We start from the raw sequence: 16,311 nt of genomic DNA on the forward strand, positions 1-16,311 counted from the left end.
GGAACCACTCTGTCAAAATTTTGGCCTTCCTAACTCAAACTGTGAGAGAGTGAGAGCGGCCTGCTGAAACATCTGTGGTCTTGGCTGGGAATTAATGACTACGGATAGACTGGGATTAAGAATCGTGGATGTGAGCTTTGGGGCGGGGTGACGGAGAAGTTGGCTGGGGGTTTGGGTTGTGAGTTGGGAACAAGGGGTGAGGTGAGGTAGGGGTAAGGATGTGGGGTTGGGAAAAATGAGGACGCTAGAGAGGAATGGAGCTGAAAGTTTGCGATTGGTCCAGTGCAGGACTGAGGGAATTTGTGGTAAGGGGCGATGGACATGGGAAGGGTGCGGTGAATTTTGGGAAACAGGGTTAAGACCGGGACAAAGGACGTTAAAGAAAATACAGCAAAACTACTTAAACGAAAAAAGTAGTTGTCAAAAAAAGTAGTCTTGTAGTTGAATTGGATATTTCTGACCGAGGTAATAAATGCAATGCTGGATGGACTTTTATTTAATCACTTTAAATACCCAGTACAATAAATTACCTAAATGCTAGAACAATATTTTTACAATGTGGGATTTGGTGTAAGGTAGACTATAAATTTGGTGGATAACATGGCTAAGGAAAAAGACTTGCGTTTCTGTGATGTGGAGTCTGTGGTGAAGCATGACTCTGAAGCTGGTTTAGAGCCTTTGAGTTGAGGTTTGTGGATGCAGTTATGTTACGTTTTTTCTCTTTTTCTGGACCACAGTGAGAGGCTGATGCCTGCTCTAGCTGAGGTTGTACTGAATAGATAGATGCAATACAGATAAGTTGAAATACAAAAGAAGTTTGGACTGAGCCGGAACATGTGAGAGTGGAGTCAGTATCCCAGCTGGGAAGTGGGTTTGGGGGGTTAGGGGAGGGTTGCTATTGTGAATGTTCCCGGATTCAGTAAGCGCTAGACGTCAAGGAGGCCTCCCCCCTCTTGTACTTACACACACACACACACACACACACACACACACACACACACACACACACACACACTTTGATGTGCACAAACTCCTTTCATGCTAAGCCAGTTACACTTTGGGAAGATGATATTATGGACGATACGGAGCACAAGATGAATCAGCCACAGGAATTCCAGAAAACCCACCGCAGCTGGCTGGACTACATGGAGAGAGGGAGACAGTGAGACAGGGGGAAGCAGAGGAAGTGTGTGTGTGTGAAATATGAAAATCAAGGAGAAGTAAAGGAGAAAGGGAGTCATGGGAATGTGTCATTGGAAGTAGTAATGGTTTTTTTTCTTGGAATTAATGATTTTGACCTTATTTTATGCTCCCATCAGCCATTCATTAAAATAAATATGCCTTATTAGTCACTAATGAACACAAATAAATTAAAGATTACAACCAATAAACAATGCATGCCTAATGTCGATTGACATTCTGTCAGATGTGTATCATATTGACTGAGTATTAATGTCTTTGTTTCAGCAAAGTGGTGTATGTAGTTTAAGACTTAAAAAAATGAAACAGCAGTTGGAACAAAAAAAGTACTTCTGCAGTTGTTTTGAGTTAAAGGCTGAATGCCAAAAGAAACATTTGCATCAATGAATATTTCATTACCTATCATGACTAACTGTGATAATTGTCTGCAGCCAAATTCCACAAATGCAAACAGCTGAGAAGCATCCCTGCCTGAGGTCTGAGATTTGCGATGTTTGTTTTAAGTGCACCTGGTCTTTTCATTTTTATGTTCATTATTTTATGAATCTTAATCACAGTGAATTCTGTTTATAGTTATCTCATAGTATGAGGGTGGGATTTCTTTAACATTGTAAAAAAGGTGCAGTTCTTCCAGTGCACTTTACAGTGTATTGCAGGGATGATGGTGAGAAAGCCAATATCCTCTTGTGAAAGCATTAATTTGTAATAAAACACAGACTGTGGGAAATGTGGTCTGACTGTTGTGGAGCGGTAGCAACACTTCAGTGGTATGATTCAGTGATTACTGGCCATTTCTAACAAGGTCTTACGGTCATTGCACAACAATACCACAACTAATTTCGAGAGTGATATATTAAGGATTGAATATCCAACATGTCACACTTCCCTTTTTTCTCTCTGGCTCTGTGCTGTTTTTGGGCTGACATTGCGTCTCTGCTGGGGTATTTTGTCTGTTGTCCTGCCAAGCTGACATGAAGGGGTCCAGAAACAGGCCTGGGATCAGCTTGAGGCTGAATTCCAATAAGCTGCACCTCCTTGCACAACTGGAAGGAAGTAAAGGGTCAGATGAGAGGAAGCATAGTCCCAATTTTTATGCATGGCATTGCTGGCTGCGTGCCCACCTACAGATGTAGAATTGGTTCTGAGAACAGTTGTCTTTGCCTCCATCCTAGAACTCCAAACAAGCAAACTACAAACAATCTTTTTTTGGTTTCTAAAGTTGGATATTTCTGTTTTCCGCTGGCCCATTTTCTAAATATCTCAGCTTCACAAGCAAGGGGGGTGGGGGGTGGGGGAGAGTAAGCACTTACTGTAACTGACGGTAATAAAACTGTATTTTTTTTTTGATAGAGCGCTAGAGATTTAATTTCATTGAAAGCAGAAATCCTTCTTAAATTAGAAACACTTCCTGTTGTGTCAGAAATAGATATGAATCAAAGTGGAATGCAAGGATCATGACCTAGCTGAAAATGCCATAATGCCACCAGCGGTGACATGCAAGTGAGATATGTTTGATGATGTAACAAGATTCACGCTGACTCTTTTGTCAGTCTGGCTATTAGAGACAAGCAAGACTAAAGGAAGAGTAAGAAAAGTGCTGACTCACCCTTGAGCTCCTGGTATCATGTACCTTCCAAACTTTCGCAGTGTTGCAGTGACCTTGAGCGGTGCAGAGTGGAGTGAGCTAGTGAGTGACTGTGGAAAATGAGGAGTAGAAGAGAGAGAGAGAGAGAGAGAGAGAGAGAGAGAGAGAGAGAGAGAGAGACAGACCCCTCCAACCTGCTTCTCGACAGATAATCTGTCAACCCCCCACTGGTCCCCAGACTCGTACATGCGGCATACACACACGTATGCTACGTAGAGCACACACACCTCTCACCAGCCGCCTACTCCTGCAGCACAGCTGAGTGTCTGACAGAGAGTTAGTTGGTGGAGAACGTGCATACCCCCCTCCTCTGCTCCTTCTTTTCAACTCCATCCATCACACCCAACACGCTGCTTTCTTTCTCTATCTTTCACTTCCTGCCTCCTCTCTCATACATTATCTTTCATCTCTTTAATAACCTTCCTCTCGTTCTTGCTGCAGGTCCGTCATGCTCTCCCACTCACTCTTTGTTTCTCCCTTTTCCCTCCACTTTATCATGTCTTTTATTTGTCTACGCCTAAACCTCCTGAGTTAGTTGAGAACGAGAGAGGGAGAGAAAAAAGCTTAATCAGTGAAAAATGGCCACTGTGGAGAACACACACTGGTCTGTAATCTCAGTACAAGCTGGAACACTCTTGATTATATCAGCCCTGTGAAGTGCTTTAACCAACATGTGGAACAAGGCTCGCTGTGAATGGCTGTCGTTAACAAATCTAAAATTGCAAACTATTGATTAGCTCACTCACTGTTCATTGGCGCACATGCACATTTTTGTGTTGCCCTCGCTTTCTCTGTGGGACATGTTCACACACACACACACACACACACACACACACACACACACACACACACACACACACACACACAGCAGTGTTACTCTAATGCCGGGTGAGAGAGAGTAGTGATATCAAGGTTTGGTCACATTCTTGCTAGGTTTCCTCAGAGTTCAAACATGTGAGCACATGATGCACTGATGATATGCACAAATATACACACATAAATCTCCCACACCTACGCCTAAGTCAGTGACTTACAGGATCTTGCACTCCAGGAACTTTTCTGGTGAGTTTTAGTGGGTCATCATGTGCAAGCTGTCCTATGAGAGTTTTCATTTTATGGGGGAAATGGATACAGCAGTTAACTTGTGTGTCTTTTTTTTTTCCTGAGTGGGTAGAGTGCAGAATGAGTCAGTGGGCTGACATTAACCGGCAATCCTGCAAAGTGCGCAAATGCATTGCAAAGACTCGAGATGAGTCACTCCTCACATCCAAGATGATAATTGCACTTACTGACTCAATTACCACATTTGGATTTGAGTTATTTCCATGGAAGTTGATGCCGAATAAATGAACAGACATGCTGTTGTCACACAAGACTGCAGCAGGAGAGGAAATGGGAGCATTGGGTTTGTTGGGAGGTATTGAGAGAGTGTGGTAGTAAAATTGTGAGGGAGATTTAGAATGCAGGATAGTAATGCCTCCTCCACCATGTGTGATCATTTAGACCATTACTGGTCGTATTGTTTGCACTCAACGTCTTTGCTCCTCCCTCGTCCATCTTTCTGCCAACTTAATTTCCCTGCTATGTGACGGTTAGATTTATAGATGTGTTCCCCCACTGAGACGCCACGGGAGGCAGAGCAGCACAGATGTGATGAAGCACTGTCCAGAATCCAAGAACTACAGTCAAGTTCCCGGTCTATGCCAAGAGCCACGTGAATGTGGGTGGGGTGATGAGACGGTGTTGGTGAAAGCGGCTGAAACTTCTAGAGATGCTGTGACTAAATTCAATTTAACATCTGTGGTGGGAGATGTCCAGTTGGTGATCATCATCCTGTAGATGAGTGAGGGAGGTGGGGGGGTTGAGGGGTTAGGGATTGGATGATACATCTGCTGACTGTATTCAGAATTTAGTGGTAATGTTAAAGGTTAAAGGAATAGTTCATCTGCAAATTGTTTTTTTGCAATTATTGACTCATAGCAGTCAAAACACCAATAAGGTTTGTAATAAGATGCAAAAAATTAAAGAGCTCATGCAGCTCAGGAAATAATTTTGGTTGGATCTTTATACTCAAGATTAAATGACATGACATTTAGTTTACAAATCCAGCTATTATTTTAGATTACACATGGTGCACTACAGTCACAGCATTTGATTAGTAGATATTGTCTTTTATGACCTGTCGGTGTCATCTTATGGCAATGATATGATGGTATTCATTGTCATTTTGAAAAATGTTGCTGTTCAAATGTGTGATCCCCAGCAAGCTGCAATCAAAAATTAAACATGTACTTGATTATTCTCTACATGAGTTTGCTTACATATATGTCTTAGAGTGACATATTCTTTTCCTTCCAGTTTTAATCTCAGCCTTATTGCCCAGCACTTCTTGAAGGTCAAAATGTGCATAATTGTATGTGATATTTCAGTCCATTTGATAAGAATGAAAGAGGTGATGCACTAACACTTTTCCACCAAAACTGGTGCACATTTGCAGGTTATTTAAATGTGGGAAACCTTTTTAAAATGGTGGATAGACGCGTTTTCTTTTCTGCCGGCTCTTCAGTAGATGAGTGTGCATTTCTGTTTTGTTTTTTTTTCCTGGTGTGTCATTTTTGATGACACGGAGGGGCAGGAAAACAGATTAGTAAATGTTAGAAAGCAGTATGGAGTCCAGTGAAAATTGTTACAGTGGTTACAGCTGTTTAATATCTCTGACTTATTCAGTCTTTTTCTTAAACACGGTGGGGAAAAAATTTCGAACTATGTCTGAGCACTGCTTGGACAGATGGTACTTTGCATTGGGGTGGAGAAGGGGCTGTTTGTAGTATTTCCATCAATGCTGGAGCCAGTTAGAGCTGGATCTGATAATTACCCATGACTACTAGAGTCATTTGTCCCTGGAGTTAATGCCAATTGTAACCTATCCCATTAATACAAATGTGAAATGTAAGTGGGTGCTAGTGGATTTTTTTCCCATTATATGGGTAAACTCATCATTTCTTAAATGTGATAACAGACTTAAAATATATTCTCGTCAATTTAAGATACTTGATTACATAGCAAAGATACATTTTTATTTTATCTGTAATTAAACAAGAAGCATGCTGACTGGCTAACCTTGATGGCTCTCGCATGCACAGTTTAGAAACTTGATCTAGCACCATATCAAGCTTACTAATCACCGACATGGACCAAATAAAAATCACAAAACAATTATGCATTTGTTTTACTCTGAGTAGTAATTTAATTGATTGCACTTATATGGATAGTAAAATGAGAAATGTACAAATTTGTGCACAAAGCATCTTGCACTAAGGCAATGTAGATGCTCATACGTAAAGTAACTTCTGAAATCATTCGATGCCTGGCAAAACAAAAGCCATATCTGCTGCTAAATGAAGCATTTCATTTCCATCATTGTCTCTACACCCCCACGGGATTTCAATGTATCTTTTTACTTGATGTATGTGAAGTGCAGCGGAGCACCGTAACTACACAACTTTAGACAGAGGGCTCTGAAGCGGTGCCTCAGTGTTGAGAGGGAGCTGGTAATGAGAGTCACAATTTTCCTCTGCACAGGAACAACTGATGTGTCTGTGTATGTATGTATGTGTGTGTGTATGTGTGTGTTTGTGTGTGTGTTAATGCTCTACGTGTGGAACAAAGATAATTGAATGTAAGTGGTGCCTATCAACTGTGGTCGTATTTCTCTCTGGTATTGAAACCTACGGAGATTTGAAAACTCATTTAGCCACGCCACTTCAAAGAAAAGAAAATATTACGTAAAAACTATGCTGGAAGTGTGGGCTTCCTCCTCTTCCTCCCCCTCTGCTGGTGCGGTATAAAGTGCACAAAAGACCTGGCGCGTGGAAAATGAATTAGGGCCGGCATTTCACTGTATTTTCATATGCTGTAATTGTGTACGCGTGTGCATTCATATGTGCATGCTTGTGCTTGTGTGTGTCTGTGTGTGCTAGTATGCATCTGTTCGCATCTTTGTCTGAGTGAAGTGCATGTTTGTGTTCATGCTAATTAGTGTGTCCATTGAAAAACAGGAAGCTGTTCCCAGTCTGTGAAGATGAAAGGCATTAGAGCTGTGTCCAGTGTTTCCTCCCTGGTGTGTTACACTGCAGCTCTACAGGCTTTCACAATGAGATCGCCGACAAAGACGGAAAGAAACAGAGAAAAAGAATGACTCTCACAGAGTTTCATAAGCTCCCTTTCACATCACAGTGAAAGCCTTTCTGAGATAATTGCAGCCAGGTCGGGAAAATTCCAATGCAGAGCGCTGCAGAAGGCCTTGGAGTCAGGTTATTTGCAGTTAATTGTGGCAGACGCAGTACAGCATTTTCACCTGACTTAGCTCAACTTACAGTGTTGCACAAACAGAAAGAATATGAAGTGCTACTGAACTTTTACTGTAGTTGTAGCAGTAGATGTGAAAATAAACGCAGGGTTTCAGAAACAAAACATGCTTTAGATGACACCAAACTGGAAAATTACATGGCTAAATGATGAAAAGTAAGTATACAAGTATACAATACAAAGAGTATAAATGTGTAGGCCAGCAGAGGTAATGAGTTTCCAGACTCAAGCCAGATTTAATTAAAAGACAAGATTGATGCACCAATTTAATTACATTTACCTGGGGTAAATATTGTCCTCTCTTTTTTTCAACCACTATAAATTCACATAGTTGGGATGTTAAACTCTAATGTTTAAATTTAGTTGTGCTGATAATCTAAATGTGATCTAATTGTTTGCAACGACTATGTAATTACTTCGCCGTCAAATCCTTCCTGTCCAATTTACATAGAAATTCCATTAGATTTATCATCATTGGTTATTACAATTGCCAGTCACTTTGAATATGTTTATGAAAAAAAAAAAAAAAAAAGTAAAAATGTAAATCAAGTATTTATGTGCCCTCCCCCAATGGGTTTTTATAGTTTATGCTTATATAAAAGCTGATAGGTGAATTATAATGTAGCATACTGGCCTGGAGACCTTTTATAATTAAAGTGGAAAGGATTGTATTTTTTCATACTAACGTGACAGAAGTGGCTGAAGGGGACAAGTCTCCAAGTCTAATTAAACAAAGAACCTATTCATAATATGCCATGAAATATTTATAATGTGTCCCAGATACACATTCTCCAAATTTCACATTATTACTTGAGAGGCACAGCTAAAGACTCTCTCCATTATACCTGCCTGCCCTCACAGCACAAATCACTTTTTGATCTTTTTTTTTTTTTTTGCTGTATCAGTTCTTGAATATTTTTTTTTTGTTTCTTGCAACTTAAGCAGTCCCCGATTATTCAAAATGGAGCTTCATTTCTCCTCAGTCTTGTCAGAAATGTTCAACTTTAATTGACTTCACTTGTTCTTAATGATCAAAATGGTTGGCACTTTTTGAATCAAGGCTGCTGTCAATTGATTTGAGGGGGAAGTTTTTTCCTGCCGCAGACTCTCCCTGACAGGACTTAGGTTTGTCAAATATCCAGTCTGGATTGGGCCTCTTAACACACTCAGGGGAGCTGTCATAAAACAGATTATTTTCCAAAACACTTCCTCCTGTGATCAATAATCGCTGACTCAGTATGGAGTCCTGCACGATACCGGATTGTAAGTGGGATGTCGTTTTCCTCGTTGCATATTAAAGCTTGGCGATTAAACGCCACAGCAGGACAAGGACAGTATAACTTAATGGCTCCTTTTTACTGCAGTTGTTAGGTCCTTGCTACGGCCCCCAGTGAGCAATATCTTTATATTCAGCAACAAGGACGGCAGAGAAGGTAAAATATTGTTTTTGCAGATTTTTCTTTTAAAGTTAACAAGGGCAATGCATGACATATTTTGTGTTAACAAGGGAGATGCTGTCCCCCCCACTCAAATTGCCCCTCTCCTGTTAAAAGCCACCAGGGTATGAAGCGGAAGCCGTCGCTGTGAGGAATGAAGGCCATTGAGTTAAGCTTGTTGAGTTTAATGGAGCAGGAAGGCTACAGTAGAAGTAATGGCTGAGGGTGAGCTTAGCTACAGGCCTGTCAGGTACCACAGGGAGGGAAGAGGAAGGTTATATCCTGCAAGAAGCTGCTATCCTTTACCACTGACACGCTGTTATTTTTTTACACTGAAAACTGTATTTTCATTGTTTTGACTTCATTCCACTATATATTTAGTATTTGTGCTACTACAACTTGGAGACCACTTTATGTCATTAGTTACAATTAGTTACATCAGTGTCATGTATGTATACATAAACATTGTGAGGTCCGGACTTAATGCGTGAAGCAGGAGCAGATTCCTGTTGCAGCAGTGATGGAAAATAATGACAATGCTGCGCTTTTGAACGACTCATTTCACTTTTAAAGAACAGTTCATAAGTCAAACCTAAAATGCACCTTTTGCCAAACGGAATTAAGATATCAGTGAAAGAGATTCTTTTTTTCTATCTATCTATCTATGCTAAAAAATGATGATTTCTTGACAGCATAGTAGATAATTACATAATTACTGTATTGGAAATTAAATGTCAGTGTTACTTAAATCTGAGTCTTACAAGAGGTCAGCCATTAACACCCATCATTACTTGTTGATATTAAGACTCAGATGTTTGCCCCTTTCACTAATTAAGAGCACATCGACATCTGGCTCGGCTAGATGTTGCCTTTAGTCACCAATGGTTTATGTCTGTGTGATGGTGATATGAGGCAGGTGTTGCGGTTGTTAATGTTCGGTTTTATGTCTGATGTAGTTTGCCTCTCCTCTCTTCTTGAATTTGTGTGTGTGTGTGTGACACCAAGTGCATATGTATTTGTGTGTGTGTGGAAGAAGTAGATGGGGGTTTAGGGAGTGCTATTTAAGTCAGTGCAATGGCTAATGCTCTTGGGCAGCCTCACGGCCCTGTTAAGAGCTGCTCCATCTAGGAGGGACACACACACACACACACACACACACACACACACACACACACACAAAACATGGGTGCAGAAGTGATCGCTCAGCATATATGTAGAGAATCCCTCATTTTCTTAATCTCTCATTCTTGGACAGTAAACAATCCCCTCGGCCCATTGTAGCTATGGAAACACTTGCTGCCGCAGGCCCCTCATATGGCCGCACTAGTCTGTTCTACACTGTGGTATACTGTAGTTATCCCTGCCAAGTGTTGAGGCAGGCAGACTGCTGTCATACATTGCTGCAAAAACCATAAAGGCTCCTGTCATACAACCCAGCAGATCTATAAGCCCCGGGGCTTGATGTCACACAGTAATGTATGTCTAGCTGTGAAAACACTGACTTCGAGGCGAGCCGTGTAACTTGCTTTGGCAGAGGGAACAAAGCCGAGTGGGGCTGCAGCGCTAATAGTCTGGCAACCCGATAGTGTTAGAGGCAAACAGAACAGTTTTCACAGGACTCGGCTGACCGGGTGCCGAGTGACTGCGGTGTGGCTCCGCACTTCTTGGGCTTTGGAAACTCTGAGGGGAGAAAGTGGGAAAGTTACATGCTGTTGAGTTATAATAACAATCTAACACTGGGAGAAAACTTCAGCTGATTTAGTTTTATTGACCTCGGTTTCTTAGGGCAGAACGTATATTTAAAATAGTTGGAAAAGTGATTTTGGTGCTGAGTGATTGTGCAGCAATGTTGTGCTACAGCTGACTGTATACTGGATGAAGACCTTGACCGTTTCCTTAATGTTTCTATAACCTTAATTTACTCAGCTACTTCCATTGAGGTCAGGATCACTCTTGCAACAGAGAGCTGAGTACAGAAAAAGAAATAGAACAGAGATAAGACACACAAACACACTAAGTTTAGTATTTACATGTTAAAATTGTCATTTCAGAAGTTAGCCAGTCATGTGATCTGCTCTGATGAGCAGCAGTTTTTAAATGTGCAAGGAGATGTGAAATACTGAGGGAGCTTTAGTAGGAGACATTTATTATTAAAAATTATGATGTGTAGTTCTACACAGCAATGAGTGTATTTATCTCCTGAGATACAGAGACAAGTAGGGCTGATTATCATTTAAAAAATGTTGATACCAGTACCAATACCAGTACCTATAAAATGATTCCGATACCAATAAGTTACTTCATTTGATACCCATAATGTGAATGGAGTGGTGTGTAGGTAGTAGTGTGTAGTATAGCCATACTTTCACATGTCTAAGTGGCATCTCTGCATGCTGACATGCAACTCCCTCAATACGCTGCGCTCAGCCTCATTACGCCACACACTTTATGGGTTGTAGCTGCTGCGTGAGTGTGAGGTCTGTGCCAAGAACAGTTGTAAGAGTCTGCCTGGCAGCACACACACAATGACAGGGCTAGCTGTTAGCATCACATGGCTGACCTTACTTAGCTGTTGAGCCATTTTGATGTTGGTGTGAGTTTGTTGGTTGTTAGACGCCACTGTTGATAGTTTGCTAATCCATTGTTGAGTCAGGATGGTGTGGGATCAGACCTTAGGCGTAAAAACAATTTAATGACAACGGATATTTTGATACTTGGTACACTGTAAAATCTAAAAAGTTTATTTTAAAAAATCTAGGAAACCGGTTGCCTTGAAAAATGTCAGAATAAATATAAATATATATATACTGTACATATTGATATATAACTTATCTTAATTTATGTTTACTTCTGTTAATTGTTAAGTTTACTTAAAATGTTGTTATATTAACATAATTTTGTAAAGTTTTTGGAGCTTGTTAATGACAAGTTTAATTAAATATATCTTTTGAAGTTTTACCCACTTCAGTTAACCAAGTTTACTGTGCTATATAATTGTATTCTTCCAACTGTATAATCATATTTGTATGTTCTTAAACATGTTAACAAAAAACTTCTCCTAACATCATCATTGGCAAAATCCTCTTCGTCATGATTAAGTTAAGTCAGTCTAACTTGTATACTAAAGTTTCTAAATTTTAGAAAGAACAAAGCAATTTCAGTTGTAATTTTTAAGTTGCAACAACTTCACAAAATTAAGTAAATACAGATATGTTTCAAGTTAATTTAAGTTAAGATTTATAGATATATTTACTTTACTTTTACATGGTAGTCAGTTTAAGATTAAGATTAATTTTAGTAAGATTAACTTGTCAGTTTTAAAAGTGTACAAGGATGTTTTGGTGAATAGCTGGAGGGTATCAAGTACTGATACCCAGCCCCAGTGATAAACTGCATCAAGTTGTTTTAAGGTGGAATAGTTTTGAAGTTTAAAGTTATTTATCCTTTATTTAGCAAAGGAAGTTATCTTTGAGATTCACAAGCTCTTCTTCCAGTGAGTCCTGTCAATCAGGATTCTGTAAACCCATCTAACCCATCTCAGCATCACAACAGTATACACAGTTTGTATTTTTCATGAAGTTATGAGAACAGAGACTTTGGCACTGTCTCTGGCCAGTTTCTTTACCAAGACTTTTACTCTCAGCAGTATTCTGCTATTTCAACAAATTTCCTGTATGGTTGTAGAGTCAGCTGTATACGATCCAACTCAACCACTCCTACATAAGATCATAGCCCTCCAAGTTTCAGTCTATGGAGTCTAGTTTGCAAGGTGGGGTATATTTTCTTGGGCAAACAGGGTGATTTGCACGGTGAATGACTGAACTGTTATTCTTGTACCTCAAGAGCTTGCATCGACTATCAGGATTGATGCAAACACAGTGAACAATGACCAGACATTATAGTGTCACAGCCAATCCAAATATTCTCAGTCATACAGTTCATACTTTAAGATTCCAGTGAGGTGGGATTGGTTTGCGAGCGACATTGTACTGATGCAGCCTTTGTTTTCCAGGATGTGTTGCAATGCTTCCAAACTCACACAGTGACATTAACAAGAAGAGCATTGGATTGTTAAGGTGTGTGTGCCAGAACGTAATGGAGAGTAGCTATTTTGGATATCGAATTAAGCTTGAATGAAAAAAATCATTTGACTGGATGATGTTTAGTCCATGATGCTACACATAATTAGCAGTGATGATACTGGCCTTTGATGAGGCCTGATGAGATGTAGTGAAATCCTTCATGCATTATAATATTTTGTGGTGCGCAACAGCGTAGGCGTTGAGAGAATTAACACCATGAATATGGATGTTGGGTGAGCATCATGAGAGTAAATGTGCTTACTCTATTGATTAAATCTCCCATCAGTCACCTAGCAGCATCGTCCCCGTCCTCTCTTTCTCTCAGTCTTTCTCTCTCTCTCTCTCTCCCATATCTCTCTACTCATCTCTGTCAAGGCGAGCTCAGTGGAGTGGTTAAATTGTCCATAGCGCGTAAACGCTCGTTTATAAAAGCCGACAGACGTGGCGGTCGTTTGCTGAAATTAATTACCCCTCGGAGCCACAGCAAGCATGGGCCCTAGTCAGTCAGTCACGGTCCACCACCTTCCAGGCCCCTACCTGCAGAGAGAGAGAGGGAGAGAGGAAAAGGGGAAGAGAACAGGGAGAGAATGACGCAAGGTTGGCAACAATGAACCTGCTTTTTAGATGATGCATACATGTTTTTTTATAAACAGGAAAAAGTGATAGCACCACAGAGATCTCAAACCCCCAGAAAACAATAGAACTGTAAGGTGAAAAAAAAAAAAAAAGTCTGTGGAAAAGAAAATAAACAAAAAAATAATGCAGGCGACTCAGTTATTAATCCAAATTGCACATTTTTCCGCTGTGAAGTATCACTCCTTCTCCATATTTTTCTTTAGCAAGAGATCTGTGGGGATTTTTGTGCTGAGGCGGCCCAAGACGGTAATGTGATACACACCATAGTGACATCAAACTAATCAGAATGTATTCATCTTCAACTAGAGTAACTTAATGAACTTCAGCACTATCTGATGCAACACTTCTCTAACATTAATAAAAGCTTCATCTCCTGTCTGATTTGCATAATTGTTCAAATGAATCCACTAACGCGCGCATTTTTTTTTTCTTTTTTAATAAAGTGATGATTTGTGTTCAAGTGAGCTTGCTGGTGAGATGAGGGGAGGGAGCAGGAAGGATGATGGGAGGAGCGGGATTTACAAAGGGCCTAAGGTGATTTGTCACCATTTTGATCCAGTCGTGTAATTAAGCCGTCAGTGTTGTACAAGGAGTTATTGGTTTAAAGTGATTTTTCATTTGGCTTTATGGATACACAGATAGTTTAGAATGTGATCCTCATATTGTGTAACTTAATATCACCTTCTTCTTGTCTGCCTGTCTCACTGACTGAGACATACGTTTCCATCTTCCCTTATTCTTCTTATTGTTGGTGTCCATTATGAACTCATTTCAAATTCTTCGATATTGCCTTTGCCGACTGTCATTGTCAGACAAACATTATGAGTGCATTAATGTGTTTCAAATGCACGTCATGAAATTGCATCACAGTGTGTCTTAATACTAACAGATTTTCTCGGGTCTGTTTCTAGTGCCTCTTGTTTGAACATATAAACCAGTAACAAGTCCTTTCCAAGAAAACTGCTATGTGTACGTGTTTTGCGGTTTTTGTTTTAGCAGGTTTTCCCTCAGAACAGCAGAGCTCCTTCACTGAGAGAGCCACACATTTTCTTGAGGTTTAAACTTGCCTTTGTCCAGCCTCTTACCTCAACTGGGATTTGCTCCAGCCCCCCACGACTCCTTCAATATTAACCAGGACTTGATTATTGAAAATGAAATTTGTTGTTTTATTCCTATAGTTGCACTGAGCTGTGCCCTTGTTACTATCTGATATTTCTCCAGACTGACACTCAGAGTTGGCGTAAGTCTTTCATCAGGGGAGAAGTACTGATAATAGAACTGTATCAAAGACACTGAATTATATTGAAGTTATTTCCAAACATCTGATTAACTAAACATTATGATAATGTATTGATCACATTTAAATCACAGTGATTAGGTACTGCTTTCTCGAAACTAAATAGAGGTGACAGGATAAGAAAAATGCAGCAGGTTGATCAAGAAGTTACCACATTTTTCACCTAGCGGGAAAGATTTTTTCTTTTTTTCTACGAACTGTTGGGTTATGGGCTTCTTCTGTGATTACCGTTTTAAAGTACAAGTAGACAAACTAGCCATGTTCCCAAAAAGTAGCCAACTGACAGACTATGACAGTCATTCGTTGGTTATATGACTCTTGCTTTGCAGATAGTATGGGCCCTTTGAGAGTCGCATATTATCTGTCATTTACTTTACTTTGTATTTAATAGTCCTTTCTCAATTTGCATTCTTGTCTGACCTTGTGTTTTTGTGGCCTTGTAAAGTGTCATCTTATGCGGCCCATGTTCTACAGTACAGTTCAGATTTGCGCAAGTGTTCTTGACACACCCATTTTACTGCATTGGTTGGTAAATTTTAGTATCCCAGCACTTATTTAGGCATATGAACAAGTTGTGGTAGGCAGGCGCACAATGTGTTTTTTTTCTCCCAATTTTCATATTATTTCATCACTAAATTCACTTCATAGAATTATTGAGGCGATAAATTAACTTCATATTTTTCAAATGTCATGGCAGGTTTATGAAAATCCTTGGTGAAACAAAAATGTGCTCTAGGGATTTCAGAGTTGAAAGCTCCATAAGTGCCTGCAGGGGCAGCGAGTGAGCTACTTAGCAAGTCACTCTCACCAAATGGATGCACTGTTCAGCAGCCTCTTCTTCTGCTTCTTGGTTAGGTAAAGTACACTGATGGTAGCTGCTAACAATACCCAGTCTATCTTTGATCACAATAGTTATTTTACATTAATTATTCATTCTTCTTTAAATCAAACTACAAACAATATCCTTTGTTTCCAGCTGGTGGCTAGTGATGTAAAACTTTTTTGCCTGTGAAACTAAGAACTTTGTAAAGAAATAAAAAACTTTTAAAAAACAAACAAACAACAGAAACAGCATGAAAGGGAGCTGTCTAGGCTATAGCAGAGCACTTACTGTTTTGCGTTAGTGGTTCCCAGCTCATCCAGTCAGTGGGTCCAGATTTCTCTTTAGTCATTAGCTCAGGGTCTACACATTAGATAAATGACCACATATTAAATTTAATTTCACACTGTTTTTGAAGCCCACATGTTGTTTACAAAGAAATTAAACATATTGCAAAAATGATAAGAACACTTAAGCACTTCAACATAAAAGCTATGTGCCGGAAATTCACTGTACTAGTGTGGTTTCTACAAATTTGGCACATTCATGAGTCACTTGCAGTCCATACAAAATGGACCTGTGACCCACTCTTGGACCATGACCCACCAGTTGAGGACCAATATTTTAGTTGGTAAAGACTGGCTGTTATGTTGGAGCACTGCAAGTGGCCTCTGTGCTGGGGGTATCGCACAATCGTCTCAAAGTTTCAACAGCAACCTTTGTGCTTGTGACCTTGTAAGTTCATTCTTCCAATGAATGACTAACAAGAGCGTTCTTTCCAAGAACACAAGTCTGTTCTTTGCCTTTTTGATTTGAGAAACAATGAC

The sequence above is a fragment of the Plectropomus leopardus genome, chromosome 11 (genome assembly GCF_026936395.1).
Source record: "Plectropomus leopardus strain MGB_pleo_1.0 chromosome 11, ASM2693639v1, whole genome shotgun sequence".
Taxonomy (NCBI): Eukaryota; Metazoa; Chordata; class Actinopteri; order Perciformes; family Serranidae; genus Plectropomus; species Plectropomus leopardus.